Consider the following 16,627-nt stretch of genomic DNA (forward strand, 5'->3'; position numbering starts at 1 on the left):
CGGGTAGGTCCAAGGGCCTCCTCGTAGGACTGCTCCTGGGCACGGCCAAGGGTGCCATCAGCCGGTCCAGGCAGCGGGCGGTCGAGGGGGTCGTTCAGTCTGACTACCTGCCTCTCTTCCGCGCGTACATCCGCGCCAGGGTGTCCTTGGAGATGGAGCACGCGGTGTTTGGAGTGTCCCCCAGATTGGGGGGCATTTGATTTAATGTTTATTTCGTTATCCAACCAAAAAGAGTTCTGTGGACAAGCACGACAAGGTCCCTTTGTTCATCTATACTATTAAGTGGCCTACCGCTTAATCTGCATACCCTTTCCTTATTAGCCCTTCCAAAGTGCCTCACACTTCTCTGAATCAAATTCCATTTGCCAATGCTCTGCCCATCTGACTAGTAGATTGATATCCTCCTGCAGCCCATGACTTTCCTCTTCATTATCAACCATACAGCCAATTTTAGTGTCGTCTGCAAACTTCTTAATCATACTCCCTGTATTCAAATCTAAATCGTTGATATATACCACAAAAAGCAAGGGACCCAGTACTGAACCCTGCGGAACCCCACTAGAAACATCCTTCCAGTCACAAAAACATCCATCAACCATTACCCTTTGCTTCCTACCTCCGAGCCAATTTTGGATCCAACTTGCCACTTTGCCCTGGATCTCATGGGCTTTAACCTTCATGACCAGTCTACCATGTGGGACGTTATCAAAAGCCTTGCTAAAGTCCATATATACTACATCGTATGCACTACCCTCATCGACCCTCTTTAGTTATCCATGGCTGCGTTTTTTTTGGCAAGTAGAGCTCTTCCCCCTCAGGAGTATAAACTGGTTCTGTATCACCTTAAATTCTTGTTTGAACATCTCCCACTGATCTTCTGTCATTTTACCCATTAACAGGTATGCCCAGTTTACTGTGGAGTATCCATCTCATCTCTTTGAAGTCGGCCTCACCTAAATCTAGAATCTTAGTAGCTGTTTTATGTTTCTTCCTTTCAAATGCTATGTTAAACTCTATCACGTTGTAATCGCTATTAGATAAATGTTCACGCACAGTTAAGTCGTTAACTAAATCTGGCTCATTACTTATTACTGATGAGGAAAAGAGTGTTCGAAGATGAGGCCCTCAAATTTACCAAGCTCATGGTCTACAGGCATGTAGTAATTACCGCCCTCCTGTATGGCTCAGAGACATGGACCATATATAGTCGACACCTCAAGTCACTGGAGAAATGTCACCAACGATGCCTCCGCTAGATCCTACAAATTCCCTGGCAGAACAGACGCACTAACATTAGCGTCCTCGACCAGGCCAACATCCCCAGCAATGAAGCACTGACCACACTCCATCAGCTCCGCTGGGCAGGCCACATTGTCCGCACGCCAGACACGAGACTCCCGAAACAAGCGCTCTACTCGGAACTCCTTCACAGCAAACGAGCCAAAGGTGGGCAAAGGAAACGTTACAAGGACACCCTCAAAGCCTCCATGGTAAAGTGCAGCATCCCCACTGACACCTGGGAGTCCCTGGCCAAAGATTGCCCTGAGTGGAGGAGGTGGATCTGGGAGGGTGCTCAGCACATTGAGACTTGTCGGCGAGTGCATGCGGAAGACAAGCGCAGGCTGCGGAAGGAACGTGTGGCAAACCTGACCCACCCTCTCTTACCCTCAACGACTGTCTGTCCCACCTGTGTCAGGGTCTGTGGCTCTCGCGTTGGACTGTTCAGCCACCTAAGGACTCATTCTAAGAGTGGAAGCAAGTCTTCCTCGATTCCGAGGGACTGCCTATGATGATGATGATGACGACTAAATCTAATATGGCATGCCCCCTTGATGCCTCTAGAAGATGATTCTTCCGGTCTGTCACCTTACTGCTGTCACTCCTCCCGCCAAAGAAGCAGACACACAGGCTCGGTATTGCCCTGTTCAGCTCAGCAAGCCCTTTCAGCCACCGTTAACCTGGACAGGATTCGATGTCCCCTCCCAAAGGTATCCCCGACAACCTACCCTGGTTACCGTCTGGCCGGCAGTTGAAGTGGCCTTTCAACACCTTCCCTTGCTTGATATAGCAGGGCAAGCGCCGGGGCTTTCCAGCGAACCATCCCCGGAGATCATCGGACACAGAAATCTGGAGCAAAATGCCGCAGCTCAAAGTGCAGCAACAATGTTGTGCATGCTGTTGGAGTTGGGCTATGAACTGCACTTACAAGGCAGAAATTCATAAAGCACTGTTATTGACTTCAAACGCAGTAATAAGTTGGTTACATTTACTCCAGTGTTACAGCACCCATTCTTCAGTCTATAATGGTTAGCGAACACCAGAGCATGATCATTTGGCAACAACTGACACCAAAAAAGTTTTCTTGTATTAGCGAACCTCCAATTGTTCCATATCTGTACCTGGGAATCACACCGGATTTCAACTTCAGCATGGACAGTCCTTTGGGACTGGGATGGGAAGGACAAAGGATGCAAGGTACTTTAGTCTTCTCTGCAATAACAGGAGCAATCTCAAAGCAGATAAACCAAGCAAATGGAAAATGAAGTTGAGGTAGATCAGCCATGATCGTATTGAATGGCGGAGCAGGCTCGAGGGGCCGAATGACCTACTCCTGCTCCTAATTCTTACGTTCAAATAACATGCCTCAATTAGGCCTCCATCATAGGAACGTTTGAAACAGGAGTCTTCCATCCAGCCCCTTGAACCTGCTCCACCACTGAATTAAATCATGACTGATCTGAATCTCCAGCCCATTTACCCATCTTTGCTCCATATCCTGATACCCTTACCGAACAAAGTCTCACCAGCTCCCAAGGGCCTGGATGAAGCAATTTGGTGCTGAGCAATCCTGGGACACAGCTCTATGCCTGTATGCCTGGAAAAATTAGGCTGGCACTGCACAAATTGCCCTGTCAAACATCTTAATCTGACTGAATACAATGTTCTTTGTACAGCTAACAAAGAAATACAGTGACCTGAGACGACAGTTGCTGGATAATATTACTGAGTATGAGAACATGCACTCATTTACCCAGCGGCCCATTGCCTATTCTGAATAGGTTGCAAAGAAGCAAGCAGATGCCATTGAAACTCTGCACCACTAATTGATAGAGCCGACACATGACGGAACATGGTGTGTGCCCATGCTGTGGTCAGGAGTGGCAATACAACTACACGCTTTAGAAAGGGTTGCACTGCTTTTAAGGTGCTCCAGATATCTGTTTGCCTGGCAAAGGTTTGCCAGCTGTCTAATAGAAAGAGACTTGTATTTATACAATCTCAGGACGTCTAAAAGCGCTTCACAGCCAATGAAGTACTTTTAAACTGCAGTCACTGTTGTAATGTAGGAAACACGGCAGCCAATTAGCACACAGCAAGCTCCTACAAACATTGAGGGATAAATATTGGCCAGGAGAACTCCTCTGCTCTTTTATTGTACCATGGGATCTTATGCATCCACCCGCGAATACAGACGGAGCCTCGGTTTAACGTCTGATCCGAAAGACAGCATTTCTGACAGTGCAGCGCTCCTTCAGTACTGTACTAGAGTGTCAGCCTGGATTATGTGCTCAAGTCTCTGGAGTGGGACTTGAACCCACAAGATTTTGAGGCGAGGGTGCTACCCACTGAGCCACGGCTGGCACTGTGAGGATCTCCGGGTACCTGACACGGGTTTGCTGGTTGTCTACTGATGCGGAGGGAGTGAGGGTAGAGGTGGGGAGGGAGCGAGGGAGGAGGCGGGGAGGGAGCGAGGATGGGGTGGGAGAGGACGGGGTGGGAGGTAGGTGAGGTGGGAGTGAGGGAGGAGGGGGGTGAGGCAGGAGGGGGTGAGGCTGCGGGTTGAGGGAGGAGAGGGTGAGGCTGCGGGTTGAGGTGAGGGTGTTGAATTGTGCGGGTTGTGGTGAATGGGTGAGGCCAGGGAGGGGGCGAGGGGTTGAGGACGGGGAGGGGGGAGATGGGGATGCCCCAGGGCAGTGAGGGGGAGATGTGAGGGAGTATGTGAGGGGGTGATGCCCGGGATGGTGAGGATTGATGCCTGGAGCGGTGACGGGGAGATGATAGGTGAGGGAGGAGGAGATGGGGTGAGGGGTGGATGACCAGGGCGATGAGGGGGGATGTGAGGGAAGGTTGAGGATTGATGCCCGGGGCGGTGAGGGGAAGATGGGGCGAGGAAGGAGGGGGAGATGCCCGGGGCGGTGAGGGAGGGGGAGGGGGAGGAAGGGGAGAGATGAAGCGCCAGCACCGACTCTTCACCAACCGCCCGCTCTCGCAGCCCTGCCCGCCGTTGGAAGTGATGTCGCGGCGCAGCAACCTCCGCGCAACCAATCGGGCGGGTGCGTCGGACCGACCAATGAGGGAGGGTGTGGGTGGGGCCGGGCAGCGGCGGAGGATTCGGCCGGCGAGCGGCGGGAGGACGAGAGTCTGGCGGCGGCGGCGGCGGCGGCGCGGGCTGTCGGTGAGGTGAGGTAAGGACAACGGCGGGGAGCGGACGACACTGGGCCCGGGGTGGCCGGGGGCCTCACCCTGCCCTCAACGCACACAGCTCGACTCGGTGTGAGGGCGGGAGCTGGCGGCCCCGGGCTGCCTTGCCGGTGACAACGGCCGGTACAAGTGCGAGCGGAGCCCCAGGCCCGGCCCGAGTGAGTTTGAGCGGCGCCTTTAAATGGCCAGGGCTCGCCCCGCCCCCGAGCCCGGGGCCGCCGGGGCCACTCACGTGTTTGCTGCTGTGTTTTGTTGTTGCTCTGTGGCCTTCTGGTCAAATATGCCAATAATATCTTTAACCCTGACATTTATAATCATAAAAAGACTGGGCTCTCTGCTGTCCAGCTCCTCCTCCATCCATCCAATGTACAGAAAGTTCACTACAACTTACAAGAAAAATGCAGCTGGGCACCCCATTTGTTTTTAATCTGCTGAAAGAAAGTTTTCTTTTTCATCTGTTGCACTTCTGCTGAAAGAAAGTTTTCTTTTTCATCTGTTGCACTACGATTGATTGCCCAGAGTGAGTCCAGACTAAGTTTAGTTTTCACGTGGAGTAGGGTCAGGAGGGGGAATTATTTGGACCAAAAGTTCAGTCACCATAATTGTGAGCAATATTTCAATTTCAAATGTCCGTGACAGCGTTTACAATGGAGACTGGCTATGTAAACTTGTCACGCTGCACTTACACCATCCTTCCAGCAGAGGCATGACAGGGCCTTCCAAGCACACAAGACAAGCAAAAGTTCACATAGGCAGTTTCCGCAGTAGATGTGGATGTAGGAATTTGTAACCGGGGAAAGAAAGTTCACAACAGGCAGTATATTAATAGAATTTGTCAATGAGAAGGGATTGTTCTGTCTCACATTTTGTGGGCTGAAACAATATGAAGATCCCACAGCGCAACCACTGTGTAACATGTGAGTGATGCAAGCGATCTCTGCGACTTGTTTCTGTGATTAGCATCTTAATGCTATTTATCCCCCTGAAACCTGACTGGTGTTCTGTACATGCAATGGTTGGCTAATGCAGTGATACAAACAAGGAACAAAAATAAATAAAAAATAGTGGACCCAGTTTGTCCTTCCGTGTAGTTTCAAGAGCAATGTCGGTGTACAAACTGATGTCAAAGCTTGTAATGTGATTTAGTTCTTGTGCATGTTTGTCACATTCCATCGTGCTGAGTTTTGTTGAAAATTATTTGTTGGGATAGGTATGGTTTGTAACGTAAATAATTCTAACTCCATATTGACTTGAAAATTTTTGCAACAGTATGAAACCTGATGATGGGGTAGACGCTGGGCGCACGTGATGTTCAAAAGTGGAGCAGATAAAAAGAGGATGTATGGTTCCTCCAATGGGTCAGCAATTTCAGTGAGTAGTTCAGTCGTACAAATCAGGAAGATTTAATTTTGCTGATGTCTACTCTGATAGTAGAAGGAATGCTGAGTTATTTGATCTTCATAGCCAAACGATACCAGGGTTTAGATAGAAACATAGAAAATAGGTGCAGGAGTAGGCCATTCGGCCCTTCGAGCCTGCACCACCATTCAATAAGATCATGGCTGCTCATTCCCTCAGTACCCCTTTCCTGCTTTCTCTCCACACCCCTTGATCCCTTTAGCCGTAAGGGCCATATCTAACTCTTTCTTGAATATATCCAATGAACTGGCATCAACTCTCTGCGGTAGGGAATTCCACAGGTTAACAACTCTCTGAGTGAAGAAGTTTCTCCTCATCTCAGTCCTAAATGGCCTATCCCTTATCCTAAGACTATGTCCCCTGGTTCTGGACTTCCCCAACATCGGGAACATTCTTCCCGCATCTAACCTGTCCAGCCCCGTCAGAATCTTACATGTTTCTATGAGATCCCCTCTCATTCTTCTAAACTTCAGTGTATAAAGGCCCAGTTGATCCAGTCTTTCCTCATATGTCAGTCCTGCCATCCCGGGAATCAGTTTGGTGAACCTTCGCTGCACTCCCTCAATAGCAAGAACGTCCTTCCTCAGATTAGGAGACCAAAACTGAACACACTATTCCAGGTGAGGCCTCACCAAGGCCCTGTACAACTGCAGTAAGACCTCCCTGCTCCTATACTCAAATCCCCTAGCTATGAAGGCCAACATACTATTTGCCGCCTTCACCGCCTGCTGTACCTGCATGCCGACTTTCAATGACTGTTGAACCAATACACCCAGGTCTCGTTGCACCTCCCCATTTCCTAAACTGCCGCCATTCAGATAATATTCTGCCTTCGTGTTTTTGCCCCCAAAGTGGATAACCTCACATTTATCCACATTATACTGCATCTGCCATGCATTTGCCCACTCACCTAACCTGTCCAAGTCACCTTGCAGCCTCTTAGCATCCTCCTCATAGCTCACACCGCCATCCAGTTTAGTGTCATCTGCAAACTTGGAGATATTACACTCAATTCCTTCATCTAAATCATTAATGTATATTGTAAATAGCTGGGGTCCAGCACTGAGCCCTTCCGACACTCAGTTAGTTACTGCCTGCCATTCTGAAAAGGACCCGTTTATCCCGACTCTCTGCTTCCTGTCTGCCAACCAGTTCTCTATCCACGTCAGTACATTACCCCCAATACCATGTGCTTTGATTTTGCACACCAATCTCTTGTGTGAGACCTTGTAAAAGCTTTTCGTAAGTCCAAATACACCACATCCACTGGTTCTCCCTTGTCCACTTTACTAGTTACATACTCAAAAAATTCCAGCAGATTTGTCAAGCATGATTTCCCTTTCATAAATCCATGCTGACTTGGACCGATCCTGTTACTGCTTTCCACATGCGCTGCTATTTCATTTTTAATAATTGATTCCACCATTTTCCTCCACTACTGATGGTTAAGTTATGAGGACCAGTTGCATAAAACTTGTGTTCCCTGAGTATAAAAGGTTGAGGGGTGATCTGATTGAGGTGTTCAAAATGTTGGATGCATTCGGTGGTTGCAGAGAAACTATTTTCTCCAGTAGGTGACTCCAGAACAAGGAGACTTCATTTTAAAATTCGAGCAAGGCTGTTCAGGGGAGCAATCGGGGAGTACTTTTTCACACAGTGGGTAACACACTCGCCTCTGAGTCAGAAGGTTGTGGGTTCAAGTCCCACTCCAGGGACATGAGCACAAAAATCTAGGGTGACACTTCAGTGCAGTGTTGAGGGAGTGCTGCACTGTTGGAGGTGCCGTCTTTTGGATGAGATGTTAAACGTCTGCTTTCTCGGGGTCGCAAAAGATCCCATGGCACTATTTCAAAGAAGAGCAGGGGAGTTAGACCTGGTGTCTTAGCCAATATTTATCCCTCAATCAACATCACTAAAACAGATTATCTGGTCATTATCAAATTGCTGTTTGTAGGAGCTTGCTGTGAGCATGATCGTGGTGGAGGTGCGGCGAGAGATCGTGGTGGAGGTGCGGCAAATGACCGAGGCAGAGAAGCCGAGAGAGATCGGAGTCCACAAGTGACGTGATCGGGGCCAGGAGAGGTGAGAGTTCGGGGCCCAGAAGAGGCGAGGGCCCTGTCAAGCCCATGTGGTGGCTGGTGTGCAACGGCCACCAAATGTTAAAATAATCCACGCGTATGCATCTTCCACCCTTCAATATGTTGTTCATGACGTGGAATATCAGGTCCTCGTCGAAACACCTATGAACTCATCCCTTTTTGGTGTGAAAGCAAGTCATCCTCTATACGAGGGACTGCCTATGAAGAAGCAGCTGTGTGCATGTTGGCTGCCGCATTTTCACATTACAACAGTGACTACACTCCAAAAGTACTTAATTGGCTGTAAAGTGTATTGCGACATTCAGTGGTCGTGAAAAGCGCTGTATAAATCCCCAAGTCTTTCTTGAAAGAATAGTAGAAATCTGGAATTCTCTCCCCTAAAAGGCTGTGGATGCTGGGGGACAATTGGAGATTTCAATACTGAGATTTTTGTCAGGTAAGTGTATGACGGGATATGGAGCAAAGGCAGGTAAATGGTGTTGAGGTACAGATCAGCCATGATTTAATTGAATGGTGGAGCAGGCGTGAGTGGCTGAATGGCCTTCTCTTGTTCCTGTGTTCCTAAATAACCTGGGTAAGGGAGGGAAAATTTGGCTCGAGTTTCTGCTCCAGATCCCCAGTCATTCCTACTGAAACTGCACCTTTTGTTGATGTTACGTGAGGACAGGATCAGGCTTGGCTGTGACTTCTTTTGTGGTTGAATAACCTACCTAAACTCAGACATGGATAATGGTCACTTGGCTGAGGGTACAGTTGGATGTCTGTGGAATAGTAGCCCACTAAGTCCTTCGAGATGGGGAGAATAAAATTGCAAGAAAAAAAATAAAGAAACTGAAGGCATATAGTGGAAACATATTGAATGCAATACTTATCCAACTGAACGATGCTTAAATAAAGTGGGTGTCAACAAATCCAGCATTACAAAGGCAAGGATAGGTTAATAAAGTATTGTAACTTAAAGTGTACGGATGGAAATGATTTTGCAGGTAATGGTGCCGTAGAAAATGTGTCTAACATTGTGTATGCTTCAGGGGCTGCCCAATTCTTTATTTAATCCTGTTGAGTAAGGGAATGGGCTTCTATGATGGCTGAATTGGTAAAGGGGCTGTCCAGTGTACAAACCATACAGATCAGAAAGATATGTGTTTCCACGGTCTGTGCTAAATTGACGTCAAATAGAATAGCATCCATTTGGTTAGGAAGGGAGAAGAAATCGCCACAGGTTTCTGCTGCTGATAGCCATTCAGTGACTCCTTTTGGAATATGCACATGATCTGGGAACGCATGCTTACATTGATTGTGATGTCCCCCTGGAATAAACAATCTAACCTACATTATTACAGTAACAGTACTTCCAAAGTACCTCATTGGCTGTAAAGCACTTTGGGTTATCGTGAGATTGTGAAAGTTGTTTATATAATGCAATTAGCTCCTTCATGGCAAACGAGCCAAAGGTAGACAGAGGAAACGTTACAGGGACACTCTCAAAGCCTCCTTGATAAAATGCAACATCCCCACTGACACCTGCGAGTCCCTGGCCAAAGACTGTCCTAAGTGGAGGAAGTGCATCTGGGAGGGCGCTGAGCACCTCGAGTCTCGTCGTCGAGAGCATGCAAAAATCAAGCGCAGGCAGTGGAAAGTGTGTGCGGCAAACCAGTCCCACCCACCCTTTCCCTCAACCTGTCCCACCTGTGACAGGGACTGTGGCTCTCGTATTGGACTGTTTAGTCACCTAAGGACTCATTTTAAGAGCGGAAGCAAGTCTTCCTCGATTCCGAAGGGCTGCCTATGACGATGATGATATTTCTTTATAGAGGATGGGCAGGGAACTGGTTTCTATTCCTCCGTCTAAACTCCAAAAAGGCACTTGTTTCCTTGATGAGGACAATTTTCATTGCAAGCACTTCACAGTCCCTTCTCCCTTCACTGATGCTCCCTCGTGATCTCGGGCACTTTACCATGTGGAAATCTGGGCGTTCCCGCTTTGAGGTTAGATTGCAGCTTCCATAAGTGATGGTTTCATTTCATATCAGCCTATTGAATTTTGATTTGACTTTTTTGGCCAACCTCAGAGTTGTACTTTTACTTCCTGTAGCAACAGTATAAGTGAAAGTAGTGCGATATCCTGGGATTAGCTGATGCACAGATAGTTCGTTTCTGAAGTTGACCTCCAGATTTAGAAGATTTAAAGGCTTCACATTTAGTAAAAATAAAAATAAAGATTGCAAATATGAAATAAAGAGAAAAACAAAAATCACAAATGTTGGAATGGAGCTTTTTCGAAGAGTGCCATCCCATTTTCCTTGCCTTCATTAGCGACTGTTATGCCCCTTTTGTTCTTGAATGGATTTTCAATGCAGAGAACTTTTTAGTGCATTATTCAGTTTTTCTTTCAAAAATCTATTTGTTGGGTGTTTAACCTGTCGCCGCCTTTCTCTGACACGGAGTCAGCTCCTGATTTGTGACTATGACCTGCCTTTTTGTCACCCCCGCCGCATGTTAGTGGCTCCCTTCTCTTCCATTTTCCAGTTTTGGTGAAGGGTTTAAGATTAAATCGTTCAGCTGTCTTTTCTCCTTTTTGGATGAAAGAAAGACTTGGATTTATATCGTGCCTTTTACGACCACTGGATATCTCAAAACGCTTTACAGCCAATGAAGTACTTTTGGAATGTAGTCATTGTTGTAATGTACGAAACGCGGCAGCCAATTTGTGCACAGCAAGCTCCCACAAACAGCAATGTGATAATGACCAGATAATCTGTTTTTTGTTATGTTGATTGAGGGATACATATTGGCCAGGACACTGGGGATAACTCCCCTGCTCTTCGAAATAGTGCCATGGGAACTTCTATGTCCACCTGAAAAGGCAGACAGGTGAACATAGAAGTTCCAAATGATGGCACCTCCGACAGTGCAGCACTCCCTCAGCACTGCTCTGGAGTGTCAGCCTGGATTTTTGTGCTCAAGTCCCTGAGTGGGATTTGAACCCACAACCTTCTGAACCGGAGGCAAGTGTGCTGCCCTCTGAGCCACAGCTGACACTCTGCTGATGTTGATGGACTTGTGTATTTCTAGGGGTTTCTCTTGTTATAAAGGAGCCAGATTGAAAATGATTCACTCACAAATACTGTTTGAGAGATTTGAACTACACGTTGATCTGTTATGGAACCGTTCGTATTGGTAAATCATTTTTAGGATGAGTTTTTCCCTTTCTTTTAATATGCTGGTATTCAGGTTCCTGAGTACTCTGCAGGTTAATTAGGAGCAAATTCTGAGAAACACCCTGATGATCCCAGTTATGTATTTTCCTGGGTCCAGCTGGGCCGTTGGTAGGGTTGCTATCCAGGCTGGGAAGCGAGCAAATCAGCAAAGGCTCCCGCTGCTGCTTCCAATTTATAAATGTCTTTAACATGACTGACGTTTTTTCCCCCCCGAGCAGCCTTTTCCTTTCAATCCGGGGCACAGTTTCATAGGCAGCAGCTGCCCTGTGGTACCTGTCCGTGTTTATTCATATGTGAGCCTCGATAACCATGGCTGTCCTCATCGCGTCACCAGATCTCCACATACATCCACTTTGCACCAGGGGTCAGCGGAGAGGGATCAGGATTGGAAATCCTGACTGAATTATTCCTACCTTCTCTTCTTGGGCAGTCTCTCTGAACCGAGGATGACTTACTTCCACACTAATGAATTCTCGGGTGACTGATGAGTCCAATGTGGGATCTACAGTCTCTGTCACAGGTGGGGCAGATGGTGGTTAAAGGGCCGGGTGGGGGAGGGGGGGGAATGCTTTGGTTGTCGTGCATCCTTCCGCTGGCTCCTGGCGAAGAGACTCGAGGTTTTCGGCGCCTTCCAGGATGCTCCTCCTCCACTTTGAGCGGTCTTGGGCCAGGGATTCCCAAATGTCGGTGGGGATGTTGCACTTTTTCAAGGAGGCTTTGAGGGTGTCCCTGTAACGTTTCCTCTGCCCCCGGGGCGCTCTGTTGCCGTGTCGGTGCTCCGAGTAGAGTGCTTGTTTCGGGAGTCTCATATCGAGCATGCAGACGATGTCGTCTGTCCATCGGAGCTAATCGAGCGTAGTCAGTGCTTTGATGCTGGGGATGTTGGCCTGAGTGAGAACACTGATGGTATGCCTATCCTGTCAATGGATTTGCAGGATCTTGCAGAGGCAGCATTGCTGATACCTCTCCAGTGCTTTGAGGTGTCAGCTATACATGGTCCATGTCTCTGAAGCATATAGGAGGCTATAGATCATGAGCTTGGTGCCGGGTTTGAGGTCCTGGTTTTCAAACACTGTCTTCCTCAGGCAGCCTCTGCCACTCCTACCTACACACCCCCTTGTGCATGTTTGGTGAGGAAGTGAAGTACAGTACCTCGGCAGGGGTCCAACACAGGTTGTGATTGGTCCTGAGAGCTTCCTGGCCTATGTGACATCACCTGGTGCATTTAAACATGGCATCGGCCAAGGATTGAATGACATTTTGTTTATCAAAACATCAGTTGGTGGAAATACATGTCTATGATTCTATGAAAAAACAAGTTAATGTATTTGATAGAGAACTTTATTTTTCAGAATTGACTGTTCAAATCTTATCTGCTTGTTGTATGCCTCACAGTAAGTCCTGCTTGTCCATTCATTCCTGTCCTCGCACAGCATCGCAGTGATTCTGGCCTTCTCTGCATTTTCCACTCTCCCTACACTCTATCAGCTCCCCTTCCCCGGTGCTCGCTCCCCACCCCTCCCCTTCCCCGGCGCTCGTTCCTTCCCCCCTCCCCGACGCTCCCTCGCCTGATGTGCGCCCCCCCGCCCCATGCCCCCTCCCCGATGCCTTTGTTCATTTCCCTGACTCTACTAATGTTTGCCGCCTGCTTGCTCTCCTTTGTTAAGCAACTTGGGATGGTAATAAGTTAAAGCCACTATATAAATACAAGTTGTTGTGCCAGTGTTCATTTTCCGGTACCCATTGTGATGAGCTTTTGTTTCAGATAACGCTATAAAAATGAAATGTGCGGTTTGTTTGAACACCCAAGACGGGATAATTCAAGGCTGATAAATTAGTCTGCCCATATGTGTAGAAGTTTTTGCACTTTTACTTTTATAAAAACGAAATCCATGAAATTCTGTGTCTCGTGCAGTTTTTTTTCTCAAATCCAGTCCGGACAGGTTATTTGTATCGTCATCAAAGAGTTGCGTGTTTTTATGCTTTTATATTTGTAATTGTTTTAAGCCACTCTGCTATTTTTCTGTGTTTAAAAAAAGATGTAATCAGATGTGTGTATCAATAATTGTGTCATTCTCAGCGATTTAATGACTGTTTTTTCTCCTAGGAAAGTATGCATCAAATTTTCAATTTAGTGCCCTTAAGTACCACTGCTGACTGGGATACTTGTATCTATTTTAATACATTTGACATGTGACTACTGTGCTTTTTGTGAGCAGCTGCTGATTACACCAGTTTCAGCAAGGTTCTGAAATCTGTGGTGGGACCAGTTGTGGAATGATTTTTTTTCTGTATCTCTGGTTTGCATGATCAAGGATTGAAAGAGTTTTGGGGCAATGTAAAACAACTTCGACATCCCGCTCCCCCCCTACCCAAAGCAAACTTGACTATCACAATTTGGGCTAATATATTTCTGCTACGAGTGTCAATATAAGTTCTCACTGAGCTTTCGCAACAGCAACTTGTATTTATACACCATCTTTAACATGGGGAAACATCTCATCAGAGGTGTCAAGGAAAAAATAAAGTATTCTGAGTAAATAGAAAAATTAGATTGGAAGGATGACCAAAAACTTGGAAAAAGAGGTGGTTTTCAAGGAGGGTCTTAAAGGACGAGAAGTAGAGGGGTATAGGAAGCGATTTGCAGGGTGTGGATCCAGCTACCAATAGTGGAGCGATGGTAGTGGGCTGCACAAGAGGCTAGGTTCAGAGAAACTGAGATTTTGTGCACTGGGGAGTTGTAGAGCTGGAGGAGATTACAGAGATGGAGAGGGGAGAGGCTATGAAAGCCATGGGGTTGCAAATTTTAAATTTAAGGCGTTGGGGATGCCAATGTCAGCATCATCATCATAGGCAGTCCCTCAGAATCGAGGAAGACTTGCTTCCACTCTTAGCATGAGTTCTTAGATGGCTGAACAGTCCAATACGAGAACCACAGTCTCTGTCACAGGTGGGACAGACAGTGGTTGAAGGAAAGGGTGGGCAGGGAGTCTGGTTTGCCGCACGCTCCTTCCGCTGCCTGCGCTTGATTTCTGCATGCTCTCGGCGATGAGACTCGAGGTGCTCAGCGCCCTCCCAGATGCACTTCCTCCACTTAGGGCGGTCTTTGGCCAGGGACTCCCAGGTGTCAGTGGGGATGTCGCTTTATCAGGGAGGCTTTGACGGTGTCCTTGTAACGTTTCCTCTGCCCACCTTTGACTCGTTTGCTGTGGACGAGTTCCGAGTAGAGCGCTTGCTTTGGGAGCCTCGTGCCTAGCATGCGAACTATGTGACCTGCCCAGCGGAGCTGATCAAGTGTGGTCAGTGCTTCAATGCTGGGGATGTTGGCCTGGACGAGGACGCTAACGTTGGTGCGTCTGTCCTACCAGGGGATTTGTAGGTAATTGCGGAGACATCGTTTGTGATATTTCTCCAGTGACATGAGGTGTCTACTGTACATGGTCCATGTCTCTGAGCCATACAAGAGAGTGGTTATTACTACGGCCCTGTAGACCATGAGCTTGGTGGCAGTTTAGGCCCTCAGCGTCAACGGTGGCTCAATTGGTAGCACTCTTGTTGCTGAGTCAGGAGGTTGTGGGTTCACTCCAGAGACTTATGCAAATAATGTAGGCTGACACTCCAGTGCAGTACTGTGGGAATGTTGCACTGTCGGCGATGCCGTAGTTCAGGTGAGACGTTAAGCAGGCCCCCTCTGCCCCCTCAGTTGAACGTAAAAGATCCCTGGCACTATTTGAAGATGAGCAGGAGAGTTCTCCCTGATGTCTTGGCCAACATTTATCCCTCAACCAACTTCTGAACCAGATGATCTGGTCATTATTTCATTGCTGTTTGTAGGAGCTTGCTGTGCACAAATTGGCTTCCGCGATTTCTACTTTACAACAGTGACGACACATCAAAAGTACTTCATTGGCTGTAAAACACCTTGCGATGCTCTGAGGCTGCGAAAAGAGCTACATAAATGCAAGTCTTTTTGATGTCAGTGAGGACAGGGGTGATGGGTGTGCGGGACTTGATGCACGATCGGAGAAAGTATTTTATTGCAGCAGTATAATACATTGTACTTCAGGATGATGTTTTTGTGTAGGTTTATAGCTCCTGTATCTTGAACCGTTGAATTTGTCTGTGGCAGTGCATGATTGTCTTCACTGGTTCACCAATAGAGAAAAGCAATGACTTAAGTGTCTATCGTTTTTCTTCTGTGCAATCAAGAGATTTTGCTGTACACGCCCTTTTAAAGCACTCTACCGGCTCCAGTGTTGCTGAGTATATCGCTCTTGCGTCAAATCATCATCATCATAGGCAGTCCCTCGGAATCGAGGAAGATTTGCTTCCACTCTTTGATGGCTGAACAGTCCAATACGAGAGCCACAGACTCTGTCACAGATGGGAAGACATTCGTTGAGGGAAGGGGTGGGTGGGACTGGTTTGCCACACAATCTTTCTTGTGCTTGTTTTCTGCATGCTCTCGGTGTTGAGACTCGAGGTGCTCAGCGCCCTCTCGGATGCATTTCCTCCACTTAGGGTGGTCTTGGGCCAGGGACTCCCAGGTGTCAGTGGGGATGTTGCACTTTATCAGGGAGGCTTTGAGGGTGTCCTTGTAGCGTTTCCGCTGCCCACCTTTGGCTCGTTTGCCATGAAGGAGCTCTGAGTAGAGCACTTGCTTTGGGAGTCTCGTGTCTGGCATGCGGACTATGTGGCCTGCCCAGCAGAGCTGATGGAGTGTGGTCAGTGCTTCAATGCTGGGGATGTTAGCCTGAGTGAGGACGCTGATGTTGGTGCACCTGTCCTCCCAGGGGATTTGTAGGATCTTGCGGAGACAGCTTTGATGATATTTCTCCAGCAACTTGAGGTGTCTACTGTACATGGTCCATGTCTCTGAGCCATACAGGAGGGCAGGTATTACTACAGCCCTGCAGACCATGAGCTTGGTGGCAGTTTTGAGGGCCTGGTCTTCAAACACTCTTTTCCTCAGGCGACCGAAGGCTGCACTGGCGCACTGGAGGAAGTGTTGGATCTCGTCGTCGATGCAAACTCTTGTTGATAGGAGGCTCACGAGATATGGGAAGTGATCCACGGTGTCCAGGGCCACGCCGTGGATCTTTATGACTGGGGGGCAGTGCTGTTTGGTGAGGACAGGCTGGTGAAGGACCTTTTGTATTACAGATGTTTAGCATAAGGCCCATGCTTTCGTACGCCTCAGTAAATACGTTGACTATGTCCTGGAGTTCAGCCTCTGTATGTGCGCAGACGCAGGCGTCGTCTGCGTACTGTAGCCCGACGACAAAGGTTGGGGTGGTCTTGGACATGGAGACGGCGAAGGTTGAACAGGTTCCCACTGGTTCTGTAGTTTAGTTCCACTCCATCGGGGAGCTTGTTGACTGTGAGGTGGAGCATGGCAGCGAGAAA

The 16,627-nt window shown here is 47.9% G+C and overlaps 1 protein-coding gene across 3 annotated transcripts in view; it reads left to right on the top strand.

The window, feature by feature from the left end:
* Window positions 1–4,390: 4,390 nt before the first annotated feature.
* The window catches only part of klhl13 (kelch-like family member 13), a 333,304-nt gene continuing 321,067 nt past the window's right edge, over window positions 4,391–16,627 (top strand). The window contains exon 1 of one of the 3 annotated variants that reach the window (XM_070883162.1): window positions 4,391–4,466. The gene's annotated coding sequence lies outside the window, so the exon portion shown is untranslated. Of the gene's footprint in view, window positions 4,467–7,863; window positions 7,984–16,627 lie in introns of those variants that run through there. The other 2 variants (XM_070883163.1, XM_070883164.1) reach the window with 2 other exon arrangements.

This window comes from Pristiophorus japonicus, chromosome 6 (assembly GCF_044704955.1).
Source record: "Pristiophorus japonicus isolate sPriJap1 chromosome 6, sPriJap1.hap1, whole genome shotgun sequence".
Classification (NCBI taxonomy): Eukaryota; Metazoa; Chordata; class Chondrichthyes; family Pristiophoridae; genus Pristiophorus; species Pristiophorus japonicus.